The sequence below is a fragment of the Archocentrus centrarchus genome, chromosome 21, assembly GCF_007364275.1.
Source record: "Archocentrus centrarchus isolate MPI-CPG fArcCen1 chromosome 21, fArcCen1, whole genome shotgun sequence".
Taxonomy (NCBI): Eukaryota; Metazoa; Chordata; class Actinopteri; order Cichliformes; family Cichlidae; genus Archocentrus; species Archocentrus centrarchus.
The window spans coordinates 9,732,136-9,748,513 of NC_044366.1; the positions used below are offsets into that span (position 1 = coordinate 9,732,136).

Consider the following 16,378-nt stretch of genomic DNA (forward strand, 5'->3'; position numbering starts at 1 on the left):
GGTACTGGCAAGTATGATCACCTATCTGGCCAAGGGCATATCCATTGAAATTCAACACCACTGTACTGTCCTCACACCTGACTTTGTTCCACTGCAGTGATGCAATCAGTCACAAGTTAAACACAGGCTAAATCATCCAGACATGTACCTCTGTCTTTCCATTCCATTCACCAATGCACAAACCATAACCAAGACTTTAAATACCACCACTGCCTTCACTTATGCAGCTTTGTGTTGGATTGTAACCCTTACTCAAACTTGAAAAAGAAAAGACCTATAAATGTTGAACCAGTAAGTTTAATGCAAATTCACATCTTACTCATAATACTCTACAAAAAACTTTTGGCTCAAAGGGCCAAGAACAGTTTATTAATCCAAGCTTTACAACCATTTCAGTGGTTTCATTTGTTAATGCCACGTGAAACAGACTTGAAATATTAATAATAAATAACGGTTGGTGTGTGTCAGTCCATTTAAATTGTGTTTACATTGCTCTTGACAAAAGCACAAGGTCCTTTATCATTCTTTTTCTTAAATTTCAATCTGACATGATCTTTATCCTGTTGCATAAAAAAAATATGCATGGAGAATTGAAGGTTCAAATTTGTCAAATATAATTTTATATGTTTTGCTGCAAAGAGTATCACAGTGTGGTACACAGCTGAAAATGTGAACTAGCATGTTAACTGACATAGTTGAGAAAGGCCTTATAGCCACACACACACCACCCAAATTTGAAGATGCCTAAATTGCTGGGGTACAGCTTGCCTTACGGAAATGTGGTAAGACTGCAGACATGTAAGTGACATACAGATGAAGTATTTTAGTGTTTTGCTTTATTGTTGATCATTACAGGTCTAAATGCAAAAGTCCAGAAATGACAGTTACTGCAGATGTTGCAATTTCATACTGTAATGCCACCACTGGTGAAAAAACAAAACTAGAAGATCACTCAGTAGAGTGCATACCTCACCCACACCAAACTTTCTATCTGCCAATACTATGCTGCAATAGATACCGATTAATGTTGTCATACTCATTCATGAATGATTTTCGTGCATTCCTGATCATCAGATCCTGACTCCTCCTTCGATCATGAACAAACTTTGCTTTATGACAGAACTTGTGGTCATGTTGCACCCTAATTCTTATTAGAGGATTCTGACTTATCCTCCTAAGGTTAGATGCAAATATGCAAATATTGTCCCTATCTCCCAATGGTAAAGAATCCTTTTGAAAATTCCTGCATCCAGATTGTGATCTGGATCACCATCAAAATGTAATCAATTGTTCCCTGTTCCACCCCCAACAACTCCAGAAATTTTTAGTGAAATCAATTCAGAATTGTCCAAGTTATCCTGCTATCAGACAAACAGACAGCAACCTCCCTCCACCTGTCTGGGTGAGGTAAAAAGACAGAGAGAGAGAGAGAGAGATGCCCAAAATCCAGTCAGTCAGAAATTTCTCCTGGGTTTCTTCAGTAGTAGACCTTCCTCCCAATAACTTTGGTTGTAGAACGCTTCATTCCAAAGAGATTGCACCAGATACATTCAAATCATGTCAGATGCAACTTAGTGATGGTGAAGATTTTCATGCTTATGGCTTCCAAGTTGGTGATTGCCCTCTGCTGTTTTATAGTCTGATTGGGTCATGTTGATGCAAAAAATTATTCACACGATCAGTGCAACCTGGGTTTAGTTAGCTTAGGTCAAATCATGGTTGCTGTCGATGAAAGCATTTTGAGGCAAAAGGCAGACACTTAAATATTCTTCAGTGATTTAGTGGTGCAGCTGAAATGGTACAGACAGCAGTTTGTACCAAACACTCCTAAGAAGTGATACATATGTGTCTTTAATTGTTTTATCTTGTTAGTTACATACATTTTAAAGAGTTGAATGCATGTAACGATAGCAAAAACATTTTTTTTTTCATTGCTATTTTAACTGAAACGTCTCTGCTGATGAAGTAACAGTGTATTTAACAAATCCCTGCCCCATATATGGATTACATAAACTTTTGTTTACTTCAAACTTACATCATTAGTTGAGCTGTAACACTTTCTCTCTCTTTGCTTCTATCTCCATTGCCTGCTTTTCTCTCAGTTGCACATCTCACATAACACAGAGTCACGCTAAAGCAGATAATTGGCCTCCAGTGGCAGAAACAGAACGTAGTGGGATGTTTTACAGGCAAAGCTGTGCTACATGGAGAGTGCTGCATTGATATGCCTGCTGGAACCAACCACAACAAAATTAGAAAGTTATGAAAATTGAGTTATCTCTCAATGACCTATAAATAACTGCACCATAGTTGTGAGCAGAAGCATGCCAATTGAACTGTGCTTTATACTGGGTGTTATCTCACCCACCTTACACACTCTTTCTGCCCCACTTTCTCTCTCATCTTGCCCGTCTCTTTGCTGGATAAGTGTGTTTTGTTAGGGAGTGCTGAGTCTTCATACTTGGCTGAGGCTTTATGGACAATAAAGATCTGATTTCAAAGTCCGGCAGGGTGTTGAGCCTGGGGTCTTGGCTCAGCTTTAGTTGCCTGCTGGGAGGAGACACTGCACAGCCCCCAACCAGATGGCCATCAGCCCACATACAGTAGAATCATATTGTACATGATATGTAGTATTGAAATTCCTGTCTGTATGTAGCTCAAATTTTCACCGCTACAGGCTTGGCCGGAGTCCTGTGACCTCCTCAAAATGATTTCTAGTGACGGTGTCTGAATATTTAGACATATTTTAAAGCACTGCATTTCACTTACTGTTTTCAGCTTACAAATGTGCATGTAGATTTGACGTGAAACATGGCTAATTTGAGCACTGTTATGTATTACTCTTTTAACAGATGTTGGACAAATGAGTTCAGGGTTAATTATCAATGTTAAGTTTTAACTTAAATGGAGTAAAAATAGAGGGAAACCATGTGACTGCCTGCTCAGTATTAAATCAGTCATGTAACATGTAAGCTTAGGCAGAGAATTGCAAAGGATTTCTGGTTACTAGGCTATTGATGTACTGTCTCTCTCTCTCTGCTTGTTAGTTTTGCAACAAGTGTTCTGCACAAAGGCACTTAAACAGATGCTCACCAAAAGAGTAAATGCTGCTCTTTAGTTTTAGTGTATTCCATCTCCTTTTCCACTTTCCTCGGGCTGGCATCATCTCAGTTGTTCACTCCCTGTTTCATCTTAATCACATAGCTCAGTATGGAGATATGTGACATGTCCTTCCAGCATGCATTATACATCTGTGGGGACTTAGATCAGTGTTACAATGGAAAACGCCCTGATAGATACAGGAGCTTCACTAAAAGCTGCCAACAGTGCATTTTTTAGTTATTACATTAAACTTATAACATGAGTTGTACAAGATATTTTGTTGTTGGGGAACAATAGAATGGCAGATTTGAAACAGGGGTTTACTGGTGACGCGATGAAAGTTTGATCTAACAGCATAGCATGTGTCAAACCTTTTTCGGTGTTCCCATGCTTCCGCTGTCATCCCTAAACTCCCACACATTCAACGTTCAACAATAAATTTCTTTTTTTTTTATTTAACCCTTTTTAAAAAAAAACAAAACAAACAGGTGTTAGACCCTTGAGATTTAAAATGTCTTTTTTCACAAGTGTTCTAGTAAAGAGAGAGAGCAGCCTGTTCATCAGTGGTTACAGAACATTTTACACTTACTGATATACACATAATAACCAAACACATTTGCTTTAACTAAAGAGGGATTTACAGGAATATGGGCATATCGTTTGCAGCTGGATTGACTGCTCTGATTCATTTAAATTTACTGTTAGTTTCAAAATTACATTTGGGACCAAATAACAGTTGCAATCATTTTTGCCATGATAGTGGTACAGCTCCTGGGAATGCAATGTCAAGTTCAATCCACAACTTTCAAAAATTTCAGTAAATCTATGGATTGGGTGTATGGATATTTCCACATTACTTTACTGAGCAAGTATTATCATGCTAATTGTTTTGACATAGTGAACATTGTACTCACTAAACATCACAAGCATCACTGCAGCACTGTCATTGTGAGAATGTTTGAATGCTAGGCTACAGCTCAAAGCATCGCTGTGCTGGAACATCTCATGGGGTCAAGCTTGCACTGACTTTTAGATGTCTGTCAGTATAGGACAGGATTGCTGTACTGCATTGTGTACTGTGTCATACAAGGATTATCAGTACAGGAAAAATGCTAAATAGAAAATTGGCTGCAGTAACTTGTATTTTCCTCCGTGGTCTGTCATTAATTGAAGTAAAAGAACATTGGTCTCGATTATGAAGCGTTCCCTTCCACCCTTCTCCACCTAGGAAAAGCTAACAGACCTAACCCCTGCCCTGCCACACCTATCATACACATGCTACACACACATTCCCCCTCTGACACTGCTTTCATTTGGGCGTGAAATAGATTCCTACTGTCTGCCAGAATGCACCACCTATCTCTGGATGTAATTCTCTTTCACCCTTTTTTTTCCTTCGCTTTTTTTCCCTTCTCTGTGCCACACATGTACTCTTTTGTTTTCCATAGAAAAATGCCTTGCCCATACTGATAGCCCCCCAGAAAACATTCCCGGGTGATTATGACCAAAAAAAATGATTTGAAATCCCACAGAGACCAATTTTTTTATTTGACAACTAGAAATAGATCTAAATAAGAAACACATGATGGTCCTAACCTTTTTAAAACAAACCACAGTCATCCCTGGAATCCCCAGGAGAAAGGCATGTTCATGAAATTCCTTCATAACTGGCACACACACAAACACACACACACACACACACACACACACACACACACACACACACACACACACACACACACACACACTGAAAGTGTGAAAAAGATTGTAGTATAAAATATTGATACCTCCTGCTGCCACATGATTTTACATGTCCAGGAGCAGAAAGAACTGAAGTTATGCAAAATGGTCTTGTTAGAGCAAGTAAAGAAAGTAAACCCAGGCTACAATCAGTCAATAAAAGCTATATAATTTGGTGTTTGCCAAGTGTCAGCTCTGTGACTCTATCATAATTTGACACATTATTTAGATCATAACAGTTTGCAGACAGGGCACAAGAGTGGTGTGGTGGTTAGCACTATTGCCTCACAGCAAAAATGTCCTGGGTTCAAATCCACCATCTGGCTGGGGCCTTTCTGTGGGGACTTTGTATATTTGCCCTGTGTCTGCATGGGTACTCCAGCTTCCTCCCACAGTCCAAAGACATGCAGTTAGTGGGGTTAGGTTAATTGGCAAATCTAAATTGCCCATAGGTGTGTGCGTCTCTGGGTTAGTCCAGGGACAGACTGGCAATCTGTCCTGCCTCGTGCCCTATGACAGCTGGGATAGGCCCCAGCCCCCCTGTGATCCTGAATTGGATAAATGGAAGAAAATGGATGGCGTTTGCAGACACTTGGATTAAGCAGCTATCTCGATGAATAATCTATAAATCTGCAGAGAGTTGATAATAAGGAGTTAGATTTGTGGTTCTAGTGAATTTTAACTGCCACTTTGTTATTATGATGCACACACTTATATGTAAACAGCAATGTTCACAAATGTTAGTAATGCATGAGGAAATGTGGTATCCAGAGATGCAACAATGGACCAGAATCAGCTGATTTCCAGTGTGCTCAGCCCTGACTGGTGATCGCCAAGTCAGCCACACATTAGTCTGATTATGAGTTGGCACCATTTTTCATGCATACACAACATGTACACAGCCCTGTGGAAGCTTGTTTTTGCCACTAAAAGAAAAGTTGTTTTTTTTAGTGGCAGAAAGAAGCTTCTAAAATATTTGTGCTGTCAGCAGTGCAGACAAAATGTAATAAAATAAATAAATTATTATGAAAATAATAGATTGCATTGAAGAAACGTTTATTTTTGTTTGTATATGCTGTCAGTTATAGTTATTAGAAAGAAAATTTCAACTGGCAAAAATCAGTATCAGCAGGTTACAATTGGAAAAAACTGTAAATCAGCCAAGAAAATTATAATCACTCATGTCAACACGTCAGAAAAGACAGTGAAGGGGACCATTTCTGTTTAGCAGTGTAAATGCAGATATATGTAAACTCACATATAAATAGTGCAGGTTTTCTTAGGTACATGTAAATGGACTCGTACTTGCGGATGACTTTTCACTGTTTTATTCTATGTCTTTAAGCATATTCTATCAGAAACACTCCAATCAAGGATTCAGTATTCACTAGTTTGCCCAAGAACACTTTGGTGGAGACGGGCATTGAACCGCTGACCTTCCGATTAGTAGATGACCCAGTTTTCCTCCTGATGCCTCCTCCTCCCATGTGTCAATTAAACTGCAGAGTATAATATTTTTAGAACTGAGTACGTCATAGTGGTTACTTTAACTTTTAAAGTTTAACAAGGCTATATTTTGTTTTGGTAGGCCTACCCTCACTTTCAATTTTCTGTAAATTTACCGTTTACCCTTTAAGTAGCTTTAATTCACAATTTCATTGACAGTGTGACAAGGGTCACATGTTGTTCGGAACCTGCAGAGAACTGTTACCTGGATCACGTAGCTGCTCTCAGCTGTAGCGACCATGTTTCGGCTCAGCAGTGATGTTATATTCATGGTTGAACGAACCAATGTTCAACAAGCTTTCTATGTCTGTGGTTCATGTTGTTCATCAGACGTGCATTGTAATTTTCCCTTTAATTTGCAGAAGTGAACAAACTATCAAGCACAACTTTATCTGGGCTGTTGTCATTGTTTTTAGAGATTACGCCATCAGCCTTCACACACACATTAAGATAGTTTAAACAGAAGCAGAGTTGTTGGAAACAGAACAATACTATCTGGAAAAAGTTTTACTCATACAGTGCTTAACAAATGTATTAGACCACCACCCAATGTAAAGTTCACATCACAGCTGCCCTAAATTAACAGTATTGGTAATAACCAAAATATTTTATGTTGTGTATAATTTAAATTAAGATTAAAGAGTTTAAACACATTTTTGACAGATTTCTAAAATATTTGTGTTTCTTGTTTTTATGACAGGTGGTCTAAAAAATGTGTTAAACACTACCCTTTAGATCTAATAGTCCTTTAAGTCCCACAAATGGGGCCTCAGAGTCTATTATATAAAGTTTCATACAGCTGATTATAGATCGATAGAACTACAAAACTTTAACCATTTGGACTGTGTCACTTTTAATCCAATAACAGCAAAACTCAGGCAAGACTTGGAGAGAGTATCTCCAAATGCGTCACATCCATTTGTGAGTAATGATAACATCGTCGCTGAACTTTTGATTATTAGATTAGATTTGGTCAACACATTGGCCGATTCTATTCTCATACAATGTGCATTTGCGGGTACATGGAGGGATTAGATGAATGTGTGGTGGCATGTGGTCCCTCTGTGTAAACAGTGTTTTAGAAGTTTCCAGATTTTTGTTTCACTCTCAAACACAAAGACGTTTCTGTCTTTGATTTTTTTTTTATTGATGTGATTGTTTTTAATTTCCCCAAGCCTAAACATGTAGTCATTACTAGTAAGATTGTGGTTTATATGATAAAATGAGTTGGACCAATAGCATCCCCTCCTCGAGATATTTTCCTGCTGCTGCGAAGACTATCCACAGATGAAAAACGTGCTCATCAAGTTTTTCGCAAGAAATAAAAACTTTAAGAATGTGAACTCAGTCTTTCACTTTTTTTCACAAAACACAACCCACACAGAAAGACACAGTCTCAGTGACTGTTCAGTGTGATTCATCAGCATTACTGGCAGAACAGTAACTTTATTATAACAGATCTTATCGTCTCTGCCCTGCTCACCATTTGAAAGCTCTGGGTCTTCGGGCTCTTTCTTCTTTGTCCAACTTGTGTCCAGAGGGTTTGTGGTATTGCCGCTTGTTTGCAAAGAGATAGAGGGGACTGGCCAGATGGGTTTTACACACACACACACACACACACACACACACACACACACACACACACACACACACACACGGAGATAGGGGGTACCGGTGATTTTTGGTTTAGCCTTTATAAACCAGTCACAAACAGAAACACGTTTGTTTTTTTAAAATTTGTTTTCATAAGAAGTGCATCTTCATAATGAACTTCTCAAACCCCAATTATCAGATGTCACAAAAACAATATCAGTACATCTGCAAGTATTAGTACAATTTAAAAAAATGCAGTGATTCTCAATTGAACATGTTCCAATTTTAGATGCAGTACATATCTGACAACAAATCCTGCTGTATCACGGAGTAGAAACTCTTTACAGTTTGTTATATGTGGATAAAATTTAACTCAGCTATACTTTTGTCCAGAGAGACTTTGAGGCAGGTCAGTTTCTTTGTGTATGGTGCCATCTTGTGGAAACTGATACAGGAGCTGCTGAGATGCATGCCTACAGGAGCGGCAGGAAGATGATCTGGAAGTTAGTGGCAGCAGCTGTGTTAATTCTGTCTTTTCTGTCTCACTTTAAGCATAAAATAAATACAGCTAAGCATAGGCTATCACATTCAAAAATATATGAGACTTTGAGCCTAATAATTGCTAAATTATCAAACATTTTAGTTATAATCAGTTGTGTGTTTTGTCTTATTTATTTATTGTAGCTTGGCCAGTAAATCTCAGGGGGGGAGACTAATAGGAGTCTTTTCTCAAGATGTAACATAAAAAAATTAAGAGGCTTATTTACATCAATCATCTGACAACTTTCACTGTTTATGTAGCTCTGCATCTGTCAAAGTGCCGAAGTGCAGCAGGCAGGATGAGGACCCAATCACAGACTTTGGAGACAGGAGCTTTATTGCTGGACTACTCACAAACTGGGTGAGGCTTAACAAGGCAAATAAAAACCAGGGACCAAGGAAACCGAGGGAAACGAGAGATTAAGACACACACTGAATGACATCATGACAGCATTAGCAGGTTACACATTTTATATCTCTGTAGCAGCATATAGAAACACAACTGTATAAAATACGCAGGAGGGAGACATTTCATTTGATGATACTATCTCAAACTGACTCTGAGAATCTGGTCCGTGCATTCATATGAAGCAGGCAGGGCAGACTACAGTAATGGTCTAATTGGAGGATTATCCAAATCATTAGTAGGATGACTTCAACTCATTCAGAATGCAGCCAGAGTCCAGAGACCTACAGGGAAATTTGAACATACTACCCCAGTACTGAAGTCACTTCATTGGCTTCCAGCTTAATACAGAATTACTTTTCAATGTCTTCTATTAGTTCATAAAGCTCTCAATGATCTGGCCCTCCAGTACATCACTGACTGACTCTCTACATCTCTGTTCAGTGTCTATAACTCAATCAGACCTCTCAGGTCTCAGGTTAACTGCTCCCAGAATTCAATCTGAGTGTACTGAGGGTGCTTTCAGTTACTCTGGTTCCATTCTCTGGAAGAAGGTTCTTGCTGACCTGAGGTCAGTTATAACTGTGTGTGTGTGTGTGTGTGTGTGTGTGTGTGTGTGTGTGTGTGTGTGTGTGTGTGTGTGTGTGTGTGTGTGTGTGTGTGTGTGTGTGTGTGTGTGTGTGTGTGAATTTGGATTTTAGTTCTTTGTAAAGTTTTATTTTGTTTTGGGGTTTTTGTTTGTTTGTTTGTTTTGTTTTTTGGTTGGTTTTGTTTTATTTTTTACTTTAAGCATTGTAGACCTACAGAGGTTTTCATGTTTTTATCTTTTATGTTGAGCTCATTGAGTTCTCTGTGGAGTGAGTGGCCCACAAATCCTCTGCAGCCTACTTCAATGCTTCTTCAGGTCCACTGACAGCTGCCAGTCTTTGGGCTGTTGCCAGGATTCTTCCTGCAACCCTCTTGTGTCCAGCCCCTGGCTGCTGTCCTGCCTTGACAAATGTAATCACCCATGTTGTGTTGTGCACCTGGCTGCAGCTACTGATCCCCTTGCTGATGTCTTCTGCAATGGGTCTCAGCACCTGTTTATGGTGCCAGGTTGGGCAGGAGCTCAGGATGTGCTCCAGTGACCTTTAGGCTGAGTGTGCACCTTGCTGCAGGTGAAGAGGTTTACCAGGCTAGGCAGGACATCATGCACTGCCCAAATCAGGAAGGTAATGCGGTGTGGCTCAGCCTGCCAGAGGACTTTCTGGTCCATGGTTTGCTCCCACCACATCCATGTCTCTCACTGCCTTAAGCCAGTGACTCTGCTTGATCTTTCTTCCTCCACTGCAGCCCTCACTTCCTGAATCTGCCTCCACTTCTCCTTGCGCTCTTTGTGCCAGGGTGCTGGAAACAATCCCAATATATATATATATATATATATATATATATATATATATATATATATATATATATATATATATATATATATATATATATATATATATATATTAAAATTAAAGTATGAATATATTGAATGAAAATCTGAATATATACAATGAACTCTGAATATATTGAATGAAAGTCTGAATATATGGAATGAAACCTGAATATATAGAATGAAACTTGGATATATTGAATGAAAGTATGAATATATTGAATGAAAACTGACGTCACGGAAGCTCTTGCGCCATCTAGTTTTTTCGTCACGTAAAGCACATAATGTCGCTACAAGAAATGGCACTATGAGTCAATCTGCAGGGAATTTAGTGGCAGAAATCCTAAATAATGAGTAGCTAATTAACACCCTGGCAAATGCATGAACTGGCCAACATAATGCTAGCAGCAGTGTTCCTAATCATACTACTGATGAAGAGTTTTATTCAGTGAATCTCAGGTCAGACAGCTCCTGCGTATCAAGCTAACAATAAGCAGAACATGCCTTCCACATCCACATCTCAGAATCTAGACAGGGCCTGTTGTTGTGGAGGGTGCCTGTGCATGTTCTGCGTAATGTTAGCTTGCATGCAGGAGCTGTCTGACCTGAGAGGTTCGCTGCATTTGGTCTTCCACGATGAAACAGTGAAGATGAACTGCAGATTGACTCATAGTGCCGCTTCTTGTAGCGACATTATGTGCTTTACGTAACGAAAACACTAGATGGCGCAGGAGCTTCCGTGACCTCAGCTTTCATTCAATATATTCAGAGTTCATTGTATATATTCAGACTCTTATTTTTATATATATATATATATCAGTGACGTGCAGTCAGGGGAGGCAGGTGAGGCACGGCCTCACCTGTCATCGTGGAAATATAAAATTAAAAAATAAATTAAATGGTTATATTCATTCAGTGATTTGTATTTTAAAGTTCTTTTCCATTTAACTACACCATTTTTAGATTAGTTTTTTCAAAATCGCTGAATTTTCGCATTTGCCGGTCAAATACTAAGAGACGAACGGTGAGGCACCAGCCCGGCGAGCCGCACCACGGATTGCGCAATCCGTGGTGCGGCTCAGTATAGTCATTGCCCATGACTACTAACTGTGCTGGCATGCTATGCAGTGAGACCGGATTACTTTCCCTTTGCATGTGGCTATTAAATGTTCTAACACTTTTACTATATGAACTAAATTTCCTTATTTTAGCTGGTGTATATAATGCACAGTTTTTTTTTTGTTTTTTTCATTAACAACTGTATGTGTGTGTAATGCATTCTTGTGTTGAGCGATCATGAAACTGCTGCGAAGAGACACTAGGTGAGGCACGCAGTTCTCGTGCCTCATGGTAGGGGGCGCTGGTGATCCCAGGGACTACGACTCCTCGGCGGCAAGCTACCATAAACAGTTAGCAAGGCCAGTTAGTTTTTCCTGTTGCTTGGCCTTATGTTCAACATGGAAGATTACATAACTCAACTGAAAGAATTTTCTAAACTGGACTTTCAATCGAAGCAGAAGATAATAATTAAAGGAAGACCAACACCGGAGCTAAAAGGTTTGCTTCAGACTATGTTAATGTTAAACAAAACAACTGTTGCCAATCAAATGGTGAATAAGCTATATGTTTGTAAATCTGATGTGATGACGTCAGTGCCTCACCAGTCACGACCCTCACCGCACGTCACTGATATATATATATATATATATATATATATATATATATATATATATATATATATATATATATATATATATATATATATATATATATATATATATATTTGCCTTCCACTACCATCTTATAAACAAATAGGTTTATTAGTCTTTTTCTTTAAGACTGTGAAGGATTTCTGTGGTAATTCTGTGAAATCCTGTGGTTTCCTCTCTTGTGTTCCTAATTCAGTAAGGCCTTCTAATGGATTTCAGACTTTAAAGAAAAAAAATCCATTCAGATGATCTTAAGCAGCCTAAATTAATTATACATACAACATACGCTATAATACATGCAATATAATTAATAGCAGACACTGAATTGAGGGTTAAGGATTAATTAATATAAAATAAAAGTTTGTGATAAGATCAGATGGGTCCACAGCCAACCCCGTGTCGTGAATTTCCGTCGGGAAGGAGGATTCTTTGTACATCCTCCTCCTTCCCGACGTCTCCGCAAACAAACTTAAATGAAACCGGAGAGGTGAGCGCATACATGTACGCAGCCAGTGTGCAGTATATGTTATGACCACAGCGTGGCAGTACATGTAAACACATGGCATCTTACACAACTTTAACAAACACTGAAGGGGAGCTCTGTAATATGTAGCAATCTGTGATCATGCTGTCTGACTGAGGGTATGTTGTCTTCGACCTCAAAGAAAATGAAATGTCTATATATTCACGTTTAACAGCAGAATGATCTGGTTTTTATGATTCTTTTTATTTTACAATAACCCTTTTAGTTTCCTTTTGTGTGGCCGTTTTTTTTTTGCAGTAGTGTAGTGTTTTTAATTGAGTGTAAAAGTAGGAACATGTACGGACAGTGGCTTTTCTTGCGGTTTCTGACACAGAAAGGAGCATCTTTCAGAGAAAAATCCTTCATTTGTCTCTCAGCGTCTGTCGGGGCGGTGTGTCAGCACGCATCACCTTTTCCTTTAAATTGCGGTTTAAGTTTTTGCAGTTCAGTGGGCAAACGCACACGTTTGGAGTTTGGCAACAACATTCTCATTGCGCAACAACCGCGCGTAAATAATGTGCGTTTTGTCCAAACAACGCGCAACACAGAAGTAAAGTTGATGAGCGAAGTTGTGGTTCCTGTGTTCCGCGCTAGTCAATATTCAGTCTCTGTTTGAAGAGGATGTCATCGCTGAATTTTACTCCAGGCTGGAAGACTTCCCCAGGAGTGATAGGGCAGAGGGACTTGCCACTTTACTTGGAGCATGTGTTGAGTTTGGCTTGGAAGCACACAGCTCTCCAGTCTTCAGACTGATGAATGAGTGCCTGGAGCTGCTGTCCAACAGGGACATTGGGGTGGCACAACTCTGCCACCTGGGTGAGGTGGTGTGCGCCCTGGAAGGCCGCCAGTCACCCATGGTGACAGAGGTTTTGGACTGTGTATGTTCATGCTGTAGAAAAGAATATTGTCTCTCCCAGTGAGGCTGTCGGGGTCTACTCTCTGTTGACTCCGTTTTATGAGCCTGCCAACCAACAGCAGACCCAAATGCTGTCTGCTTTGCACACAGACATGAAAAGTCTAGTCCACCGGCTGAAAGCCAGTCAAGTCAGTGATTTTCTGCAGTCCTTGTTCAAGTTACACCAGAGACAGGTAGAGACAGCAGCTGGATAAGTGCGATCCAGAGCTCCATGCCAATACTGTCATGGAGTATTGTCTGCAAATGAGGTGCAGTTCTGAACCACTCTTTGAGGCTGTGGTGGAAAACTTTGTATGCCATGCTGAGAAGTACTCCACCCTTAGAATAGCCAGACTAATTGTTGCAGTGGGGAGACTCAACTACCTGCCGCAGGTGAAGATCTTAAACATGAATTGGTTTCACATATTCAAATATCATCTTCTAATCTGTTCTAATCTTTCTGTTACTGGAGAGCATTTTGCCAGAACAGTTCTTAGTTGCTCCACTATGTCAAACAATAAGAGCCAACAGAAACAACTACTTTACAGTACAAGAATATATTACATGTAACTGCATGGAATATGTACCTACACTATAAAGAAAGAAGTATTCACTCACCCATCTAATTCAGGTGTTCCAGTCACTTCCATGGCCACAGGTGTATAAAATCAAGCACCTAGGCATGCAGACAGCTTCTACAAACATTTGTGAAAGGTCACGCTCAGGAGCTCAGTGAATTCCAGCGTGGTACCGTGACAGGATGCCACCTGTGCAACAAGTCCAGTTGTGAAATTTTCTTGTTAATAAATATTCCGCAGTCAGCTGTTAGTGGTATTAAAAGAAATTGGAAGCAATTGGGAATGACAGCAACTCAGCCACGAAGTGGTAGGCCACTTAAAATGAGAGAGTAGGGACAGCGGATGCTGAGGCGCAGAGGTCACCAACTTTCTGCAGTCAGTCGCTACAGACCTCCAAACTTCTCCTCTGATATCAACAAAGTGTTTTCACCTGGAGAACTTCTGCTCACTGGATATTTTCTTTTTTTTTCAAACCATTCCCTGTAAACTCCAGAGATGGCTGTGTGGGAAAATCCCAGCAGATCATCAGTTTTTTAAATACTAAAACCAAGCTATCTGGTGCCAACAACCATACCACATTTAAAGTGACCTGAATCACCTTTCTTCCCCATTTTGATGCTCAGTTTGAACTTCAGCAGGTTGTCTTGACTATGTCTACATATCTAAAAGCACTGAGTTGCTGCTGTGTGATTGGCTGATTAGATATGAGATAACTAGCACTTGAACAGATTTACAGAGTAGCCAGTAGTGTATTAATTGTGTTTAGCTTGCTGAGCTGCATATTATTAAGACATTCTACATTTCACAAGTGTGGCTTACCAAACATCCACTTGCTTTGTCATGATTTGCTGTTCCTGCTGTACTCAAGAACAGTTGCTTGCTTCCATTTTTTTCTTTTTTGTCAAGATGTGGAGATATGCCTAGATGAGAATAGATTCGTTCTGCCTCTGTCTCAGTGGGATCACTTACAAAAGGTAAGAACTGACATGGTTGTTACAGTTTCAACATGCAAAGAGTGGGTAAGAAAATGTAGCAGCGAGACACCTACCTGTATGTCATAAATCTTCATTACATTTTGAAACAAGTGAAACTGTGACATCCTGTCTGGTTTAGAGCAGCGTGGATTTTGCCCGTATTCTTAACTGAGTAATTGAGCTTCTCATCGTGTCTTTTGCATGTATAGAATTGCGCTTTGTTTGGATGGTGAAAACCGTTTCTGTACCAACACGCAGCACCTGCTGGGGAAGGAAGTCACTAAGAGATGACACCCCCAAAGAACGGGCATTGAGGTGGTGGAGGTAAGTGTGAATAAACTTGAGAAGATAATATGAATTGCTGGCACAGGATATAGCAGAAAAGACACAGAGTACCACAGTGTACCCAAACTAAGAGGATCTAATAGACCAAACAGCGTTCTTTTTTTCAGTGGGCTCCACACTAATATAATATAAAATAATGTTAAACAAACTATATGTCCCTTACTTTCTTAAAACATTTTTAGTGGCAGGTTTTTGGAAATTAGTGTAAGGTTACCATGCTCCTGCCACATTCACCTCATGTGCATTTCTTTAGAATGTGGGAGGAAGCCGGGGTACCGAGACAGAACCCATGCAGGCACAGAACATGCAAACTCCATACAGAAAGGCCCCACCGGGCAACCAGGTTTGAACCCTAAACCTTGTTGCTGTGAGGGGACACTGACAACCACTGTTCCAAAATGTTATTGCTTCCCTAAGTCCAAAATTAACAAGATTAATTTCCTGGGAATATACAATATGCAGTCACTATAGTCACCAAAGTTAACATTTTGGTTTCATAGCATTAGAGGAAATGTCATCGACTGAGGATCACAAATACGACCACTAAATTTCATGGCATTTTTAAGGAGGAGTATTCTGTAATCTGTTACTTCGAGGTATCCCATTACACTTTCAGAATATTGCAGGGTGAAATGTTCTACCTTTGTTAATGTCCCATTAGAGGATTGACTTATTAAAAAAAATTTATCATCTCAGGCCTCAAAAACTTCCTGAAAATGTTTTCAGAATGTAACACTGAATGTTTATAAAAAATATTGTATACCTTTGGTCTACATCATTGATTGAAAGTTATATTTAAACTTTATTTCCAGGCTTTATTGTTAATGTGTATAGCAAAAGACATTTTATATTCTGCTATTAATTTATTGTTGTTCATTGAACACTGTAATTTATGTGAATAATTTTAAGAACAATTATTTCATGTAACTATTAAATGGCATATGGTATGGTTTCAACTTTTGTCCAAGGCTACCTCACAGACTGAAGATGTTCAAATTCAAAATGAAATGCTAAAGATATGTAAGTAAATCACAATATGCTTTAATTTCA

At 39.3% G+C, this 16,378-nt stretch overlaps 1 pseudogene; it reads left to right on the plus strand.

The window, feature by feature from the left end:
• Positions 1–12,831: 12,831 nt before the first annotated feature.
• On the plus strand, positions 12,832–16,356 carry LOC115800639 (FAST kinase domain-containing protein 3, mitochondrial-like; annotated as a pseudogene).
• Positions 16,357–16,378: the final 22 nt, after the last annotated feature.